General features: G+C 39.1%; 2 protein-coding genes across 5 annotated transcripts in view; one reads left to right on the top strand and one right to left on the bottom strand.

The window, feature by feature from the left end:
* Positions 1 to 21,170, top strand: part of RBM45 (RNA binding motif protein 45) — a 485,504-nt gene that overhangs the window by 408,993 nt on the left and 55,341 nt on the right. The window lies entirely within an intron of this gene.
* The window catches only part of PDE11A (phosphodiesterase 11A), a 385,263-nt gene that overhangs the window by 359,427 nt on the left and 4,666 nt on the right, over positions 1 to 21,170 (bottom strand). The window lies entirely within an intron of this gene.

The following is a 21,170-nucleotide window of genomic DNA, read 5'->3' as shown; positions in this document are numbered from 1 at the left end:
CAGTCAGAAATTTCTATCTACTTATTTATTTACTTATTCATTTACTGAGACAGAATCTCACTGTGTTGCCCATGCTATAGTGCAGTGGCTCAATCAGAGTTCACTGCAGCCTTGATCTCCCAGGCTCTAGTGATCCTCTCTCCTCAGCCTCCCAAGCAGCTAGCCCTACAGGCATGGTCACCATGCCCAGATAATCTTTTTGATTTTTAGTAGACACAAAGCCTCGCTATGCTGCCCAGGCAGGTCTCCAGCTTCTGGGCTCAAGCAATCCTCCTGCCTCAGCCTCCCAAAGTGCTGGGATTACAGGTGTGAGTCACCATGCCCAGCTCAGAAAACTTGTTAAAGAACCATGTGACTTCTGCAAAAAAAGGCATATTCAGTTTTAACTTTTAAACTAGATAATACCTACTATGAGCTATTTTCACACACGTTTGTTTGTTTTTTTCAAAAATGACTGAAGCTAGTATTTGTTTTAAGTCTGCATGGTAAGTTTTCCAGTTTTTTCATAATATTTTGGATGACAAATTTCATTGCCGAGGTATCAAAAGCACGAAATTCCTCTTTGGAAGTACTTTGGAAGTCTGCATGGTAAGTTTTCCAAGTTTTTCCATAATACTTTGGATGACAGATTTCATTGCCAAGGTATCAAAAGCACTAAATTGCTTTTGGAAGTTTCATACCTGCCCTGTATCCTTTTCTCCTCGAAAAGATAATATTTCAAGCATTATCTCCCTAGTTGTTACAAAACAGCTGAACTAGCCTGCAAATTAAAGGACTACCTTGAACGTAAATTTCTGATTAGGCCCATATTAATTATATGCCCCAAAGTTTAGATGATCACACAAAAGTAATTTTCTCACATAAAAGGTTTTTGCTTTCTTTTCAAAAAATTACAAAGGCACTGTGCAAACATTACTATTCCTTTTCTCTGTTTCTAAATGTGTCTAGGTTCTTGTGTGAGGAAAGAAGACAATTAGCAAATGTAATTTTCTTATGCAGCCTCAGCTGGCTTCACATATCTCATAAATAGTTCTTATTCAAACATTCTAAAGATACATATAATTAGATAAAATTCATCCTAAGGCTGGGTGTGATGGCTCATGCCTGCAATCCCAACACTTGGAAAGCTGAAGTGGGACAATCACTTGAGGTCAGGAGTTTGAAACCAGCCTTGTCAATATAGTGAGACCCCGTCTCTACAAAAGAAAAAGAAAAGATTAGCCAGGTGTGGTGGCAAACATTTGTAGTCCCACCTACTTAGGAAGCTGAGGCTGGAAAATGGCTTGAGTTCAGGAGTTTAAGGCTGCAGTGAGCCATGATCGCATCACTGCAGTCTAGTCTTGGTGAGAGAGTAAGACTGTCTAAAAAAAACAAAATCCATTTGATCCATTTCATATTCTGAAAGATCTAACATGGAACTTTCCCCTTGTTTATACAATTTTAAAGAGTAAGTGGCTATTCCAAGTCAATAAACTGGTGGCAAACTGAAAGATATTAATGTGTAGCTAATCTGCTTTACATGACAGACTTTCCATTTGCCCCACAATGGGCCTCAGTATGCAATTTTGTTAAGTAACATTCAGAATGGTAAACCTGATTTCAAAATCTTGCAAGCATTCAAGATATTCTGCCATGAAGCCTCTAACATTATATTACATAGAAGATATTTTTAAAAATCCTACACTTAGGGGCAAGAGCACTTAACCAAGGCATTGCTTATTGCTGCAAAACTGCTGTGTATTAACCTCATGTTAAATCATTATAGAGAATGGTAGGAGGCAACACCTGAAGCTATTTTCTGAGATGAGGGACAACCAGCCCCCTTGGACATGGGTGATGAGGAACCCATGGATGCTAAAGATTTTATAGGTTTTTTTTTCTCCTTTTACAGGATAAAAATGAATCATTTGCCTTTAGTTATAGTTTCTAACTAATATTGTCACAAAGATAATTTCTGGTTGTGGTTTATGCAATGCAGCCTTATACTATTATAATCATATCATATCTGGCTGATATTAGGTACTGGGTGACCATTTGTGAAATGGAACTCAAGGAACTGTATATATTTTTTTTGGTAAGAATCAATCCTGTTTCCCTAACAGACAGTATCTGTCATGGTCAGATGATTCACATCGATGCCTTATAAATAGCATGAATTCCTCAAAAAATGTGTCCACCGAGTCCTCCTTTCACACTAAATTCAAGATATTAGCCAAATCCTGCTAAGGTACACAGATTTGACCATCCAGAAAAGACAGATCAAGGTTCTTCAGACATCAAAACTTGTTTTGAAGAGAGAGCAACAACATAGTCTGGCTTTACAGTGGCAGATGGCTCATAACTTTGGCTTTGAATCTTGATCTTCTAAGCCAACAGACAAGCGGAGACATAAGCGTCATACCAATTACTCCAGCACTGCATGTGGTGAGCTAGCCTTTAAGACAGGCACTAAATGAGACTTGTGATCAGTTTAAACTGGAAAGAAATTGAGATAATTACGAGACTTACTGATTCCTCAGATAATAGCAATGATGGCTGTCATTTACCAGGAGCCTACTCCACCAGGTTGTGCCAGAGATTTGCCTACATAGAATAAACACAGCAACCATGCAAAGTGGATATTATTGGCCCCATTATACATATGAGGAAACCGAAGCTAAGAGAAGCTAACTAACTTACCTAATGTTAAGTAACTTACCAATAATTGAGACAGGATGCTTACTCACATGCTTGAATCTAAAGCCTGGGCTCTTTTCACCACACTATGCTACTTTGAAGAGTTAGCAATTTGTCCTCAAGGCCTCTGCCCATATTGGTGTTTAATATAGCTCCAAAACCATAAAGAAACTTGTCAATGGTACAAACAGTAGTTTATGTCCAGTCTAATGTACTAGAACAGAGTGAGAAGTTAATACTGCTTGCCATTCTTCTTGTGACCACTTCAACATTTGGTCATTTTATTTTTTTCCAGTCTATGATTAAATATATTAGCAAAGATTGACTTCTGCAGAAGGAAAACATTGAATAAATCAAATATCTACCCCAAATCTTGAAGGTCTTGCTTCATGAAGAGTAGAGCATCATGAATTGCAAATATATTTCAAACATCTTTCTCCAGGAATAGTCCATTTCATAAAATTAATGCAGTGACCAAAGAAGTGAAGAATCCCGATTTTACCATATTTTCCAAAAATAAAAAGTTGATATATATCAGTAAAATGTATGATTTTCTGATAGAAACCCTTGTGTTAAACCTCTCATGATCATGGTCACATAGGAAGTTCTTGGGAGGTATAACAAACACTGCACGTGATGCCACAAATCCTGAATCCCCTACCCAGCTCCAAAACTCTGAGACATTTAACTTCTCTCAGACTGTTTCTTTACGCTTTAAATGATGATAGTAATTCTTACCTTTCAGAGCAGCAAGGATGAATTAGATAGTGTATGGTGAAGCATTTTGTAAGTCATAAAGTGCTACACAAACGTTATCACCACATTCAGAATACAGAACAGGAATCAGACTAGAAGAAGCATTAGAAACTCCATTTCCCAAATCCTGTCCCTAGATGTTTTCTCTGGGATGTTATGCCCCACTCCACTTATTATTTTTGATTGCTTCAGTAGGTGTCTAGCCCCAGCAATCAAACCAATCCATGACTAAGGCAACAAATGCCCCCAAAGGACATTCCCTGTAGCCAAACAGCAAAAAACTATTGGACCAATAGATCACTGGTATGGCTGTAACTTCAGTGCCCTACTTACAGGTCACCTAGAGTTTACAAAAAGTTTCACAGTAAAGAGAAATGTGCAGCATTTATTTTTCTAGAATAAGTTGCTTGCTTGTATACACTAGAGTTTTTTCTCAGAGACAAATTGTACATCTCTTGCTTTACAATGGATAAATACAAATATAAGATCTGCATAGAGCAACTCTGCTTTGAAAATTCTCTAAAATGTTGCAGGAAATCTGTTAACTATATCCTCCAGTTAATTCCAGTAATATAAATAGATTCCTTCCCTGCAGGTTTTGGTACTGATCAGTAGTGATGAAAAATAAAAGCCTTTCATATTTAAAGAAACTATCCATTTTGCACACCCACATCATAGCCTCCAGAAATATTGTTTAGCCCTTGTCAACACTGTCTCATGACTTTAGTAAAGGGCATTGTGAAAAGATGTGTTGAACAGACCTCCCCTCATTGTTCACACACCACACCGGAGACAGCAGGTTGTAGTGGCTCAAAGTATAAAATGTGGCTCCAACAACATGGGTTCAAGCCCTGGCTCTCCAACTTAATAGCTGTGTGACCTTGGGGAAATTAAGAAAGTTTCTAATAAGCATTATCTATTACTACTGTCAGTAGTAGTAGTATCGCCTTCACAGGCATTAATGAATTATACTGCAAACCACGAAGTTTCCTGAGGCATCTTGTCCCAGACTCTCCAAACCTAACAAAATTGTTGGGATCTTTGCACAAAAATAATTAGTTACCTTATGTCAGTGGATGTGAATGGTTAAAACAGCTTCTGCTTTGGGAGGCCGAGGCCAGTGGATCACGAGGTCAGGAGTTCAAGACCAGCCTGGCCAAGATGGTGAAACCCCGTCTCTACTAAAAATACAAAAATTAGCCAGATATGGTGGCAGGCACCTGTGATCTCAGCTACTTGGGAGGCTGAGGCAGGAGAATTGCTTGAACCCAGGCAGCAGCGGTTGCAGTGAGCTGAGATTGCGCCACTGCACTCCAGCCTGGGTGATACAGTGAGACTCCATCTCAAAAATACAAAAAAAAAAAAACAAAAACAAAAACACAGCTTCTGGAATGCATTCTAACAGATTTTTTAACTTCATATTCGGTCAAAGAGCCTTCTTTCATGGACAGGAATCCAGCATTGAACATGTGAACAGAACCTGAGCGTAATCCTTAATATTTCCCATAGTGGTAAAATTGCAGAATCTCAACAGAGCTGGACAATAGTTTGCATCTGGGCTCTGCCTCTTACTTGCTGTATAAACTTGGGCAAGTTTACCAAACCTATTCAAGTCTAGCTTTCTCACATGAAAAATGTAGGAAGTAATGGTATCTATCTCACAGAACCGTGTGAGGATTAAATGAAATAACTAAATCTTACCATAGTGCCTAGTGCATAACATATTCTCAATAAATATTAGCTATTACTATTAATTTTGGGGGAGGCAGGTTGGTTGATATAGTGGATACAAGCTCTTCACCTGTGTGTTAATTGAAAAATAAATTTTTTGCAGCTCATCCTTTGAGAATTATAAAATGTATAGATGAAGTTTTATCACCAGAAGCCTTATGTTATTATAATGTTGAATTTAGTTCACTTTTGGAAAAATTTATAATAAATCTTACCATGTGAAACAATCATGGAGTAGGTTGTCTAAGAAATTATAGAAATATCACATGGGGAAATAGTTAATCTCTGCATTGTAACCATCAATACTTCCTTTCTACTTAGGTTTCTTGTTTGTTTTTATAATTGAAGAATTGGGGTCAGAACTTCAGAATGATAAAATCATAGAGTTAAAAGTGAGACGGTAGATAGAAGGTCAAGAAAGGCTGTTGATTGCCCCTTTCAAGTCAGGCAGGACTGACTTAAACATGGTTGGCTTTTGGCAAAGCTGAGCTAGTCAGTTCATCATGAGTTCTCCTGCAGCTTTTCTTTACTGTTCTTGGTCAATGAACCTATCTTGGGTCCCATTATTGCTCGTATCAGGTGGTCAATTTATTTCTGTTAGTGTTAACTACTAATTAACTTGTTCACTGCTGATGGGTCCTCAGAGATGTCTGGAGACTCTTAGAATTGGAAAAGCCAGAAGTCTTGAGGGGCGTACAACTATAAAAGAATTAGAGGTTGTGAAGTTGTTAGTTTGAGGCATATATCTTTTGTCCACTATTCCTACATCAAGGGCCTGTCTTATTCCTATAGACTTATTATGTATTCTTAGATGAATAATTATGCAGAAAAACTTTCTGTGATTTTTTTTACTTGGACACAAAAGGACTCAGATCCTATGACACGATAGTTGGCAATATCCTTTATTACAGTTGATGGGAAGACCCAGAAACAAACTTGGCCCCAGATAATTTCTTTCATCAAGATATCACCCAAGGCTGGGCATGGTGGCTCAAGCCTATAATCCCAACACTTTGGGAGGCTAAGATGGGTGGATCACTTGAGGTTAGGAGTTCAAGACCAGCCTGCCCCACACAGTGCAATGCTGTCTCTACTAAAAATACAAAAACCGTGTGTGGTGGCACATGCCTGTATTCCCATTTACTTGGGAGGCTGAGGTAGGAGAATAGCTTGAACCCAGGAGGCAGAGGTTGCAGTGAGCCAAGATCATGCCATTGCACTACAGCCTGAGTGACAGAGCCAGAGTCTGTTTAAAAAAAAAAAAAAAAAAAAAAGACTATCACCCAGTGGCAGTATCAAGGAATGGCTTTGCTCCAGCTATCCTAAAGATACATAAAACGACATGCTGTTACACAAACAGAGCTTTGTTACAAGTCACCTCATCTATACTTTCAGTCAGGTGGCATAGTATGACCAGCAGCTGCCCCTCTGGTAACATCATGGGGCAGCCACTGGTCATACTATCAGCAGATCAGACATGAGCCTCATTCAATACCAAGAATAACTTGCTACAAAACTATTAACTTAAAATTTGGGGGCAGAATTATTTTGTAAGGTTTCTCCTCTGTGTTTTCACAATTAACATGGAATTTTAGAGCTGGGAGAGTCTTAGAAGTCATTTTCCTAACCCTTCTGTGTCACATATGGAGATTCTGAGGGCCAGAGAGGCCAGGTCATTTGCTTGCATTCCCATAGGTGATGAGTGCAGGGCAGCCCACATCTATGTCCCCTCTTGCTCCCAGGCCTTCCACAGCTCACTGCCTTCAAACTGAAGGTGGCTAAGATAACAAGGCCCTTGAATAATCTAGCTCTACCTTCCCATCCTCTGCTTACCCACGATGAACTCCTTTTGCTCATGAACATTCTACATGAGAAATAGTTGCAGACAGAAGTAGACAGAACAGTGAGGAAGCAGTTTCAATAATCGGGGTGAAAGATAATGGTTACTTGAATCAGAGTTGTGGTAGTAGAGTTGGAGAAAAATGAACAGATTTGAGATTGTTTCATGGAGTAAATCAGAAGAAACTTCTGATGAATCTAATAAGGTAGATGAATGAAAGCAAGGAATTAAAGGTAACAACTAGGGTTCTGGCTCGGGCAACTGAGGATAAAGAAGATATCTCTTGCAAAGGCAAGAGAGTACTGGGATGGGGGTGTGGCATGAAAGAAAGAGTTCTCTCAATGTTCCAGGTAAAACCACCTGTTTGAGAGGTGGTATGGCATATGTGAGAGAAGGAACAATATTTCCCCCTTTTCTGTTTTCCATGAGGAGAGGCTTCCCTTAACCCCTTCAGCCTTTGGACCCATTCCTTACTCTTCCTCAGAAAGATAGGGTGAGTTATTTGATTAGATAATTAGGGAGACTAACTGGGCATGCACAACCTAGCTCCTTCTTCTCTTTAATCTTGGGGAATCAGGCCATCCCCAAAGAGCATGGCTTCAGTTCCTTCATGTTATAATTTCCAAAGGGACAGGCCCCATACATGGTGAGGACTGTGGGCACCCAGCATTGTCTGTGCTTGGGAGGATAGGTTTATCTAATTCTGGAGCTGAGAATTATACATGCTTATAAATATAAGCCCATACCCAATATCTGTTTCATAAGCCATAAATGTGATATTTTGATGTCCCCATATGCATTTCTTTTTGTCTTTTTTCTTCATCTCAATTGGTTCAGGGTAGGGAAGAGAGATGGTATGCATTGGGTCCTCTCAAAACTTAAGAGTGGGAGGAACAGTGGGAGAGGAACTCAAAGTCCTTCCCCTAACAGTGTAGCCTTGTGGCTCAGGCAGAGGACCTAACTTCTCAGTGCTTGTTTCCTAATCTATGAAAGGGAAAGGACAGCACCTACTCTACCTTTCTCAAAAAGTTATTATGAAGATCTTAATAACCAATATTTGAATATTTAAATATCATATATTTGAATATTTAAATATTTAATATTTGAATATTTGAATAACCAATATTTGAATGTAATCTTAACATCCAATATTTGACTGTGGCTTTGATACTGGCACTGAAAGTGCCAGTGGCATATGTAAGAGTTGTGGTAGTAGAGTCGGAGAAAAGTAAACAGATTTGAGATTGTTTTACAAGTAAATCAAAAGGCCCTTCTGATGAACCTAATATGGGAGGTGAATAAAAAAAAGGAATCAAAGATAAGACCTAGCTTTTTGTGTTTAAAGTGCCAGGCTCAAAGTCATATTCAAATATTGAAAACATTACTTTTAGTTCCAAATACTTTGACTAAGGAATTTATAGATGGAATTTCTACGAGGAGAAAATCAATAATGGGCCAACTAGTATTTCTATTGTAATAATTATTATTATCATGATTATTTTACTGTATACATCTCCTTAGGCAATAGTGGTTATCAAAGGTATTTTCAAAGGTTATCAAAGGTTATTATCAAAGGTTATCAAAGGTATTTTCCTGCAGGAAAAGATAGAGAAAGTTGTCTGATGCTCCTTTGTTCACGGTGTTCTATTTCAAATTTTGAAAAACTGGCCTTATTATTTAGCTTTGTACACTTACAGAAAATTTGAGAATAAGAAATGCATTCATAATACATTGGTTCCTCTATCTAGGAAAGAAAAAAAAGTATCTTTAAGAAAGCTGGGATGATTTTTTTAAAATATACTTCCACATACAGGCCCAGGGATTGTGTTCTGCTAAAAATAATGAAGAAAAATGCAGATATGAAGGTTCTGTGTAGTTTTTAGTCAAGAAAAAAAAGTCAGCTCTCAAAAACAGCTACACAGTTGTTAAAGCATGGTTGACATTCCCTTTGATGACTTTTCACAGAAGGGCACCAGCAAGTCCTGTGGCTGAATTTTACAAACGACTAAGCAAGTTTTGGAGCATTAAGATATTGAGGGAAAAGAAATATAATAACAAAGGTGATTATCCCACATGGTTCCTGGTGGATTCAGGAAGATGGAAAATATTTCTTTCCTGTATACAAAAGAAAGAGTCCTGCAGGGAACATTCACCATCAGGAACTCTAGGTTAACAGAGACAGACCTCAATCAATGAGCCTGAGAATTGTTGGCATGGTACCTCCGTGGTGCTGTTGCTAAGGGCCCCTGGTAGATACCAGGCTAAGAAATATATGAAAGAGAGAATATTTATCATTGTTCTCATTTTAATAAAAGCCTGGATGTTGTATACCAAGTGTTTAAATACAAATTTCCCTGTCACTTGTTCTACTTAGAGTGGAAGGGCAAGGTCCTTTTTACATTGCAAGACATTGCAATATAGAAAACAAATTACAACCAAGGGCCATGTGGGGTAACAGTTTAAAATGTAATTGAACTCTGTATATTTAAAAGAAAAACAAATATTTCATGTATATGACTTTAAAATGTTTAAAAAAAAGGTTACAATCACAGGGCACCTGGAAGTAAAAAAGGAACAATTGTTTTATGAAGGAGGCCTGTGAGATTTAAAATTTTGATTGTAAAATTTAAAAACTGGGAACAAATACTTATTTTCATGTTATATCAGTTTGATATTAAGGTCATAGCAGGCAAGAAGGGGATTAAGAAATGAGAAAAGAGAATGAAGAGAAAGAGAGGCAAGAAGAAGGAAAGAAGGAGGGAGAAGGGGAAAAATGGGACGGGCCAGGTGAAAACATTACACAAAAGGAATGGCAGGTGTGGGATGTCCAAAAAGAAGAAATGAAAAGGACAAGACAAATAAATGGAAAGAGGAGGCAAAACACAGAAAGACAAAGAGAAAAGAGGAGATGTTGAGGTAGCCAGCAGTTCAGGGGACTCCAAAGCATGTCACAAATGTATTTAACTATTCCTTTGAGCTTTGGAGCATTAACTGTTGTGATCACTGTCTTTGGAAATGTCATTTAGCTGTTTAACAAAACTGGTCTCAGATGACTTTAGCAGAATTGTAGGGGTTAAATATTTTCTAGGGTAATGGTAGATAATTCAAATAAAAATATTTTGAGTCCTAAAACAAATCTGAAAATCTTGGAGGATGCTTCCTGGAAACAAGTACGTAACTACAGACTAGAAAAACATAAATATTCTGTGCTCTTGGTTCTTCAGGGGAAGGCGGAAGTGGTGGTGGTGGCAGAGCATTTGCTTTCATCAAAGACTGAGTTCTGGCTCTTTATATACATTAATGTGCTTCAAGTTACTACCCTTACATCAGAGAGCTCCCAGTCTGACTTTTTATACTCTCCGTAGCAAGTCATTCTGCTTTGCCTAAAAGATATCACCACAGTCATTACATTTTCTTTGCTCCAACATTGCCATTATTAACTCCGTCATCACCACTGGAGTCATAGTTGATATCTTTCTTGCTCCATTCTCCCAGCCTTGTTCATTCCTCTTCTCTGCTGGTAATAGATGAATTGCTTGGTCTCCTGAACTCTCATCTCTCCAACAGTCACAGCCTGGACCGTGATAGCCCTGCACCTGACCACTTGACCAAGGAACCTGTCCTACCCTTATGTATGAGAAAATGCAAGGACCCTTAGCCTACCAGTGCCCTAGCTCAGCATTAGCTGAACCCCCCGGTCCTAATCTGTCTTTGTAACCCAGTACTGGTATTTAGGCCACTTTCCCTTGTGAATGAATTTTTCATTATATTCCTGATATGGTTTGGCTGTGTTCCCACCCAAATCTCATTTTCAGTTGTAACTCCCACAATTCCCATGTGTTGTGGAAGGAATCTGGTGATTGAATTATGGGAGTGGATCTTTCCTGTGCTGTTCTCTTGATAGTAAATGAGTCTCACAAGGTCTGATGGTTTTAAAAATGGGAGTTTCCCTGCACAAGTTCTCCCTTTGCCTGCCACCCTCCATGTAATATGTGACTTGCTCCTTTTTGCCTTCCACATGATTGTGAGGCCTCCTCAGTCACATGGAACTGTGAGTCCATTAAACCTCTATTTCTTCCCAGTCTTTATCAGCAACATGAGAACAGACTAATACAATTCCTTTTCCTCATTTATTCATATAATATATAACATTTTTATTGAGTATCTACTTACTATGACCTACTATGTGCTAGGTACTGCGCCAAACACAGGGAGTGCTACAAAGCCAAGAAAATTATAGCATCTGCCTTCAAGGAGCTCACAGTCTAATGGAGAGAAAGACAGATGAGCCAAAATTAAAGCAACTAAAAGTGGGATAAATAGCAAGAGTCATACCGACAAATTACTATGGAAGTTAGTGGAAAAAAAGGATGAACTTCCATGGAGAGTGTGCCATCCTCATTGTTTACCTTGACAAAGTCATAGTTTAGGCCTCATCCCAGGCTGGCTCCATGAGACTGCATCTAGTGCAGTCAGTCACCCAGGGCCCTATGCCAAGAAGAGACCCCACACCCACCCTTGAAGTTTAATGCACAACAGTCTTTATCTTGAAATTCTTAATAATTTTATTTTGGAATTTGAATTTTGTGTATGTGGTCTGATGGAGCACGCCTCAGGGGTTCTCACACAGTCCAGCCTACAGATGGGTTCTCAGCCTCTGCCTTTTGCCCCAGTTCCAAGACCCCTGCCTTGTTCTACTCAGGGCTGCAACACGGTCAGTGAACAGAGGGACCTGTGTTCTACTGTTGTTCTCCATCTCTAGCAGGGCCCAGGGTACAGGTATGAGTCAGTGTCTCAAGAGTGGGGCAAGGCCCTGGCCATCCTGGAATGTTCCCACCCCAGGCTGGTAGCACCATGGCATGTTCAATAAGCGACTCTTTGGGGGCCTCCTGCCCACCCCTGATCAGGTAGCAAGCTCATTCAGGCACAGGGACTGTCATCTTTTGGGGCTTGCTCATCTGTAGGGGCTGGCCTGGGGGAAGGGAGGATTGACTTCCCTGTCCCCAGAAAGACTTCTGTTTTCATTTTTCATTGAGTCCTATAAATTATATAGCTAGGTCTGGTCCCAATTCTTAACCTTGTAATCCTCAGAGCTTAGAGGCAACAATCTCATTAGCAAATTTCCTACCTCCAGTGGCCTATTCCCCAGAGTCCTAGTCTCCAATCCATTCTGAACAGCAAAAAATGTAACAGGAAGAATCATCTCCCTGTGCTATTCTGATCCCTTTCCCAAACCTAAGTGGGTTTCCTTCTCAGATTTTGTTATGGGTAGTTAATCATGCACACAGGCACAGGCCTGTGAAAATCATGAGGACCTGCTGGAGAGGATGCTCACTGCTTGAAGGCCCTGAACCTTGATGGCATGCAGTGACAGGATGAGACTGGGGCTGGGACCTACTCTGGGTCAGGGTGAAGCTACATTTGCCAGACTCCCTGCAGTTGGCTATGGTCACATCCCTGAGTTCTAGAGTCTAGAAAGACAATGAAATATGAGCAGGAAATGTGTGTCACTTCCTGACAGGACAGGAAAATCTCTCATTTCATTCGCCATTTCTCCCTGTCTCCTCCCTCATTTGCTCATTGGCTGTTAATGCCGAGAGCACCCTTCGAAGTCCCGTGCTTAGGGTGTGGAGGCTCAGGAAGGAAAGAATCCTCTCTTGGAGGAGGAGAGTCACCCATGAATCAGGAAGACCTGTGCTGAGCCTCAGAGGAGTGAGAAATGAGCTTCCATTGTGTCACTCCTGTGTGCTACACAGTAGTAGCCCCACTCTGAGACACTGACTCTCTCCATACCCCATACCTGTACCCTGGGCCCTGCTTGAGACGGAGGGCAACATTAATAATAATAATACTTTATTAGTATTATAAATTATTAATTTTATTAATTATATTATTTTATTATTAATAAAATAATTATTTTATTACTATATTATATAAAAATTAATAAAAATATTTTATTAATAATAAAAATAACAATTTATTATTAGTGAGCTTTGGAAGGATATCTGAGAAAGCAAATATGGTTTCTTTAAGTATTAATTAGTAAATACATGGAAAAAATAAAACAAAAAGAGAAGAGAAAAATTACTCATAAGCCCACCACTAAGAGATTACCTCTACCAATGTTTTGGCATATTGACCTCCACCCTTTCACCATGCAGTATTCTAATTACTTTTTACTGAGCCCAAAGTGACAGTGTTAAGCACTTTTCAGGCTTAATCCTGACAACCTCCTAAGACAGTAGGTATTGTTATTCTCATTTTAGTATTGCAAAAACTAGCAACTAGAGAGGTAAAATATGACACAGCTCTTTGATATGGTGAAACTGGGAATCGAATGCAGTCTGATTCTGAAAATGAGGCACTCTACCATTTTCCTTATGCTTCTGTTTTTAAGAAAACTGAGACTGTTGAATACACTTTGTTCACTTAAGTATTCTGTGACCAATTTCCTCTGATTAAATATTCCCTTTTATAACATACCATAATTTATTCATCCAACCCTCTAGTTGGATGATTGGATTAATAATTTAGTATTATTATTATTATAAATAATACAAGTACTCATATAGACAAATCTTTGCATACACCCATAAAATTTTTCTTAGGATAACTGGAATTGTTACAGAAGCTATTGTAAATATTCCTTTTATTTGAGACAAAGCCTCACTCTGTTACCCAGGCTGGAGTGCAGTGGTGTGATCTTGGCTCACTGTAACCTCTGCCTCCCAGGTTTGAGGGATTCTCCAGCCTCAGCCTCTCGAGAAGCTGGTACTACATGTGTGTGCCACCACACTTGAGTACTTTTTTGCATTTTTACTAGAGGCGAAGTTTCACCATGTTGGCCAGGCTGGAGAAGTTGCGACTATTCTTAAGGTGGTATATGGTTCTTGCCAAATTGTTCTATGTCTGGTTGAGAGCGGGTGGTGATTTTGTCTCCAGAGGATATTCGACAATGTCTGGAGACTTTTAATTGTCCAGACTAGGCAAGTAGCTAGTGGAGAAAGGTCAGGGATGCTACTAAACAACCATCCTACAATGCACAGGTCAGCCTCCCTACAACAATTATCTGTCCAAGACGCCAATAACACCCCTGTTGAGAAATCTAACCCACATAATGGTTTCATCAGTGTGTGTCAGTCTTGAGACAAAATAAAGGCTCTTCCACTTACTCAAACATGATCTACCAAGCATCTACTCTATGCCAGATCTCGTGGTAGATGCTAAGTTAGAATACAAGCACGGGGGTCAGATCAAAAGGGAAGAGTAAAGAGAGGAGGTGGCTAAGAAGCAAAGTTTAACTTCACTCAGTAGTGAGAAAGTATATCTATTCCATGTTATACCTTCATAATTTTCCATATAATTCTGCATTAAATTATTTCCAGGCAATTCTTCATTAAATATATAAACTCACAAGGTAGTCACAAGAAGTGATTAATATTGCTATATGTCTACCTGCAGGAATGGTTGATCCTGATTCTTCTGAGGCTATTTCTGAAGAACAAAATTAGTTTTTTCTTCAACAGAAACCCAAAGTCTTAAGTATGAAACATTCTTATAATGACAAAAGCTTTTCTTTCCCCAGTTGACCTTTTTGTTCTTTAATTTAACATAGCATATAATCTCAATTTGGTTAAGTTAGAGGCAGAAAAATATTTTCCTTCCCTTTATATATTAAAGCTCCTTTCTGTCTATTCACAGCAGGCATGAGTAAAAGAAAGGACCAAATCAGAGGCTGTTCCTCTTGTTCATTCATTTTTAAAAACGAATGCAAAGGAGAGAGGGGAGAGATGCCTCAACTCCCAGCTGATCCTCTCCCTGCTTGGTTAATTAATGGCACATTTGCTGCCACTGGTTCCTCTCCTCTGCTTCTCTGCATGATAATCTCAGGGTTATGATAAAAAGGAGTTGCTATGGCTATGGCTGTCTTGGGCTTTCAAAGCCAGTGCCCAAATAAGAAGGATCTGACTCCAGTCTCACGTACCTGAAGACAGAAAAAAAAAGCTACTTTAGCAGTTGCACAGAGTAACAGAGTATGCACCCTCTCACTTAGTCGTTCTCTGGAAGCAAAAGGAAGAAGAGGCTAACAGGAAATGTGAGTATCCATAAGGGTGGCCATTAGGGAGAGAAGATTAGAGCTTTACTTTTCCAGAAGACTTTATTCAGAAAAGAACAAAAATCCAAAGTGGTTTCTTTAGCAACCCTGGGATCATCTTTCCCACAATGTCCCAAGCCTGCGGTTCTTAATGTCATTACAGCTGTTATTAAAACTTTAAATATGTAATCATGCACATTAAGTTGCTAAATACCCATAAAAACTGTTAGCTCATTAAACTGTGCACAGCCATTTAAATGAAAAAGGAGTACCATCTAATTTTTTCAATTGAAAAAAGCAAAGGTTAAAACATTCTGGTAATCTGATAAAGTAGTACATACAACATAAATGCAAAAAAGATAATGCTAGTATTAAAAGTACCATGATTTCCAAACACTAAAACATAAAGAAAGCCTATCTTTGATGCTTACATCAAAGGAAGAGTAAACACATCTAAAATAAAATGGTGTCATAGATATACTTAGCCTAATAAATTATTAGACCTTGATTACAAGCATGAAAAGATTTAGTGTTCATTTATTATTTAATGGCAGCTGCTAGAATTGATTTAGTTTACAAGTGCTTGATCCAAATACCGCCATTAAAAAAAAATTCTTGGTATTTTGACAATAAAACTACAAATCATCAACTTGGAAACTTCATATGGGGATTTATTCCACAGGGATCCCATGTATACTTTTGAAATTGCACTTTGTACTAGAAAAATAGGCATGTTGATCAATTATAACAAGAAATTTAACATATCTGTGCTTGTCAAAGGCAGAATATTTATTATGGCCTCTAAATCCTGACAGCATAATGTTCATTTAAAGCATTTGATCACTTTACATTTTAGAGTAATCATTTCTTGTGTTTAAGGCATTGTGTATGTGTGGTACTATGTTAAAACGTACCTGGGATTTGTTTTAATCGGGTATGGTAAAGCAAATACAGAAATGACTGTCATAAAGAAAGTTCATACTCACAGACTCTAGAAACAGGAGGCACAGCACGTTGTGCAGGGCCACATAGGGAAGGGCCAAGGGTCTGTCCAGAGGCAGAAATGGAGGCAGAGCATGGGGAACCTTTACTGGCGTCTTCAGGGAAGGATAGGTGAGACAGGGTAGGTAGCTGAGTAAGTTTAGGATTGGCTAGTTTGAATAATTTTGGCAAACTGTGGGCTACAGGAGTGGTCTCTACATGTTGAGTACCTGGCCCTGGGTGATTCAGGGCAAGGAAAATATTGTCTGGATATATGTGAGTTTGATAAAGTAGAAAGTTAGGGGAGTGGGCTCTGTATTGGCTGATTTATATATCAAAGATACCTTCAAAAGGGTGTTCTTCACTCTCTCTAGAAATTAGCTAGTCTTGGGAGGGACAATCTCTCCAGGGTCAGAGGCCTCAAACGCCAGAACATCAAGAATACAGAAAATTTGGAAATATAGTCGATACAGGTACTACCACATTTTAGATCAAAAGTCTCCTATTATGTTCAAAGTTTTTTCCAGAGACAACAGTGAATAAAGCCTGCTGGACTGTGTATTTAAAAATATTAATACAGCCTTACATTTCTGACTTTATCCGTTTGAAAATGCTTTTCCATTATCTCATTGCAATCTAATGATTAGATTTGATGATCAGAGGCTTACCAAATTCTATCGGGTAGACATGTCTAGACATATTGTCCCTATATTACAACTAAAAAACTAAGGCAGAACTAGAAATAGAACCACCGTTCCTGACTGTAAATCTAAAGCATGTTCTGTCACACTCTGAGCCTTTCACAGTTTAACAATATTATTAGTAGCCTAAGAATTCAATTCTCAAGCAAATGGACTTAATGAGGTTGTGGGGTTTCACAAACCAGATCAAAGCCACCTCTTTACTGTAGGTGTGTTTGGTCAAGGTTACCTTTTATGGAGTGTCTTCAGGGATACAAAATCTCAAGAATAAACAGAATAACTTGAAGAGCATAAGGGAGTCAGCTCCCTTACTTACCAACTGAGTTACTTTAAGCAATTTACATAACCTGTCGAAGGCTCAGTTTCTCCTTTTGTAAAATGGGGGTGGTAACAGGGGACTGTTGAGAGGATAAAAAGAGACAATGCTTGCTTATGAGCTGCCTCGCTCAGAGTTAGTACTCCATAAATGAAGTTACTATTCATCCGCAGTGAAGCTTCATGTACAAAGGAGCAAATGCAATTTGTTATCCTTATGTACAAAGCAGCAAATGCAATTTTGTTATCGTGTTAAAAAAAAAAAAAGTAGACACCCTGTTGGGCTCAGTGGCACACATTTATAGTCCAGCTACTCATGTGGCCGAGGTGGGAGGATCACCTGAGCCCAGGAGTTTGAGTTCAGCCTGGGCAACATTGTAAGATCCTGTCTTTAAAAAAAAAAAAAAAAATTGACACTCTGTAGGTTTCCCCATTTTTTTCTTCAGGTAAAAATGATTTCTTGTCCTGAATTTTCAAGAGCCTAAAGCTCCTTTTATGAAAGGAAACATAATTTATCCTTAATATGTGAAACCACTTTTCCCTTTTTTACTATTTTAATCCAAATAAATGAATAAATAAATTTAGCCTCAATGCCTATAAATGACCAGGAACTGAAACTTCTAAAATATTAGCAACTTAACGCACTCTTCTATGATTAAACTGCCTTTTTTGATTCAAATTTCACTTTCCAAAAGAATGTGGTTATATTGCAAAATACTACCCTTAAAATAAGCAGCAAGCAATGTACCTCAAGGATCTTGTTGACTTTCCTATAAAACAACTCAAAGCTGTTTCAGAGGAAAGTTTGTATGACTCTTCAACACTATATTCAACATGAAACCCTAACTTCCATATTAAGCCAGGCTTGTCAATAAACAGGTGACCCAAACCTCAGGAACCAAAATAAATTGGCCATATTAGTAAACATTTAGCTTACAGGTTGGGAAAAAATTTAGTTAACCTTAAATTACCTCTCCATGATTTTGTAGGAACTGTGCCTTTCTGTAATCTATCCTCATGTACAAAGCAGCAAATGCAATTTGTCCTTGTGTTTATCATGATCATGTGTCTGTCAGGAAGAGAGGCTGAAATAGCAATGTTTCCTACTTCAAACACAAAATCAATTCTGGTTCTGAGCTAGTGAACATGTTTGTGGGCTTGAGGAAATTTTTTTAACACCATGTGCAAAGCTGGAATAAGATTTCATGAAACTCCTTTATAATACCAGTGCTGGAATAAGATCAACATCTGCCTTTTTAGACAAATCTCAGCAACTGAGTCACAAGAGTGTAGACCATATCTGTCAGCACTGGCTCATCAGGGAATAAAGCACTCTCATTGCTGAATTTTCTAGACACCTAAAATTAATTCCATCTGAGGCAAACACTTTCAATGTGATTATTTCAATGGAGATTATTCTAAAATGAAAACTGAAATTCAATGAAGTATTAAATATTATTCATATTAGGAATATATATAATAAATACATATCAGCATATTACAATGCATTCTTAAATACAACTTGGTGTATAATTTTTGTGTTGTTTTCCAACTGCTCTCTTCAAGGATAAGGCACTCAGCTCTCCCTTCTCATATCATGAGAAGGCAAGCAGGTTCTAAATGAGCAAAGATGGAGAAGTAGCAGTCCTGGCAGAAAGGATGCAAAATACAGGAATAGAAAAGCAGTATCCAGGCATTTGTAAACAGTGTGTGATTCTATTAGGATGGTGCTGAGGCCTCATGAAGGGCTGCAGTAGATAAAGCTGGCTGGATCTCCACCTTAGACTCCATATGACTCAAAACCAGGGCCTGTTTCATGAGCATGTGACCAGTGCAGTGGCATGAAAGACTCCTGCTTGAAGTTTAATGCTATGCGCTGTGAGATTCTTAATACATTTTATCATTGAATTTGTGCTTTGTAAGTGAAGTCCAATGGAACAATGGAGTATGAGCCCTGGAGTCCAAAACCTTGGTTCACATGTAGTCTCCCCTCCCACTGCCTGCGCAGGACTGGTTCTTGGCCACCTGATCCCTGCTCCCTGGTGTCCCAGCCCCATCCATCCTCCCCAGTCTCACTCCTGCCCTAAGACCAGACGTAGCAACCAAGTCACATGGGTTGAGGGAGAGGCCCACATCCCATGTCTGCCATTGCACTCTGATCTTAGGTGGGGTCTAGGAGAGGGTCTGGAAAGGGGCAGGTTCATGCCTCATGCCATCTCAGAGAAGAGCAAGGCTGTGGTTCTCCTCACCCAGAGCTGGTAGCAGCATGGCACATCCGGCAGCCAACTCAGCAGAGGCCCCTTGCCCCATCTCAATCCGGATACTAAGAACACCCCACCCTGGAGGTGGCAATCCCTTAGGACTCTCAGAGTGGAGGTTGCTATGAATTGGGGGACACACTCTTGGGAAGGACGACTGACTTATTTAACATCAGCCAGAGTCCTGCTTTATCATCTTGCCCTAGGCTCCACAAATTTTGTAGCTGGCCCTACTTAAAATCTTTCCCCTTAACCCAGCTTCTCTCCCTCTTCTGGATAAAGGTATCACACTTTCTCATGACTCCTGTGTTTAGAATCTGAGTCATCATTGCCCTTCCTTCTTCCTTGCCCAAATCCACACCCACAGGCCACCTCCCATCTGTCTCCTTCTGCACATTCCCACTATTCCTGCTTGAGTTTAATTGTTCATCATGGCTCCACCAGACCATCACGGTAGGCTCCTAATTATTTCCACAACTTTGAGCCTTTCCTTGTTCAATCCATTCAGCTGCTGCTACCACGCAAGCACCACTTTGATCATGCTCAGATGTTTTTAGTGTCTCCCTAAGGCCTACTGTTGGTGAAGTTCAAACTCTTTAGCCAAGTGTTCAATGTCCTTTCTTCTTTTGTCCTCACCTTACTTTTGCAAATAATTATATGACATATGCAATATTTTGGCCATATTAAACCACGCACTCTCCCCTGTACATATTTTGTGCTTGGTCATCACTGTGTCTTTGCTGAAGCCATTCTGTTGGACTTGGATCACTTTTCCCTACCCCACAACCATCTCCAACTGGAAAAGCTAATCCTATTTATAGCTCGAATGACATCTCCTCCATGAAGTCTTTCATCATGAGCCCAGTCACAAAGTGACTCCACACTCCTCCAAGACTAACATCATTTAGTTGTATAGGTTGGTACTAGTTTTTGTGAACAATACATGGCCCTCTACTGTACACCCTTGGAGAGCAGAAGCATATCCTGCCACCTTTGTATACCCAAAGGCCCTCTACCCAAAGCCTTGGGAATAATAGGCTGTCTCTGTGCATGTTTACTGGAGCTAATGAATAAACGAAGCTGTTGTGTAACAGATCAGGCCTTCTGAAAGGCGGGCACATCTGTAACCCTTCAGCGTCATCCCCTTTCCTCTTCTTAGTTCATCTAACAAAACATACTGCTGCTTTTCACATCCGAGCTCATCAAACAAACGCCTGTATTATCATTAACAACACTAACAAAAATTCACCTCACAATTTTTTTGAATGTTTAAAGTACTATATTCTGAATGCTTAGAATAATCTCAAAGAGAACATCTGTTACTTGAATGCTCTTATTTTCAACCTCTTGAGGGCAATTTTTTCATTACTATATTAAAGTGGGCTGTTAAATAACTTATAACTATCTGAGGGAAAGGTAAACTGCAGTCACTATGAACCAGACTGGATACCTAAAAGTGAATTTTTTTTTCATTTGCAATTTACTTTTTTCCTAATTGAGAAAAGTAATGAAAAATAATAAAATAAACTGAGGGGTTTTGGGCAGTCAGAACTTCTATTCAGTTTCAGCATTTTATTAAATATTCTACCCTTAACTCCAGAATGCCACGCTTATCATCATAATTTTGTGTCTTCAATGCCTTTCCCTTGCCCATCTTAGGAACCCCCAAGAGGATCATCAATGTAATTATCAAATGATTGAATGTGGAAATTCTGTGTGATTTAAAAAAATCTTACCTCCTGAAAAAAAAGTACACTATCTGAAGCCAAGCAAGAAACAACCTTAAAAATACAGTAGTTAACAAAAAATCAGGAAGG

The sequence above is a fragment of the Sapajus apella genome, unplaced genomic scaffold (genome assembly GCF_009761245.1).
Source record: "Sapajus apella isolate SASKATOON/1434 unplaced genomic scaffold, GSC_monkey_1.0 scaffold28, whole genome shotgun sequence".
NCBI classification, from domain to species: Eukaryota; Metazoa; Chordata; class Mammalia; order Primates; family Cebidae; genus Sapajus; species Sapajus apella.
The sequence above is the reverse complement of the archived record's forward strand: the minus strand, read 5'-3'. Positions and strand labels throughout refer to the sequence as shown.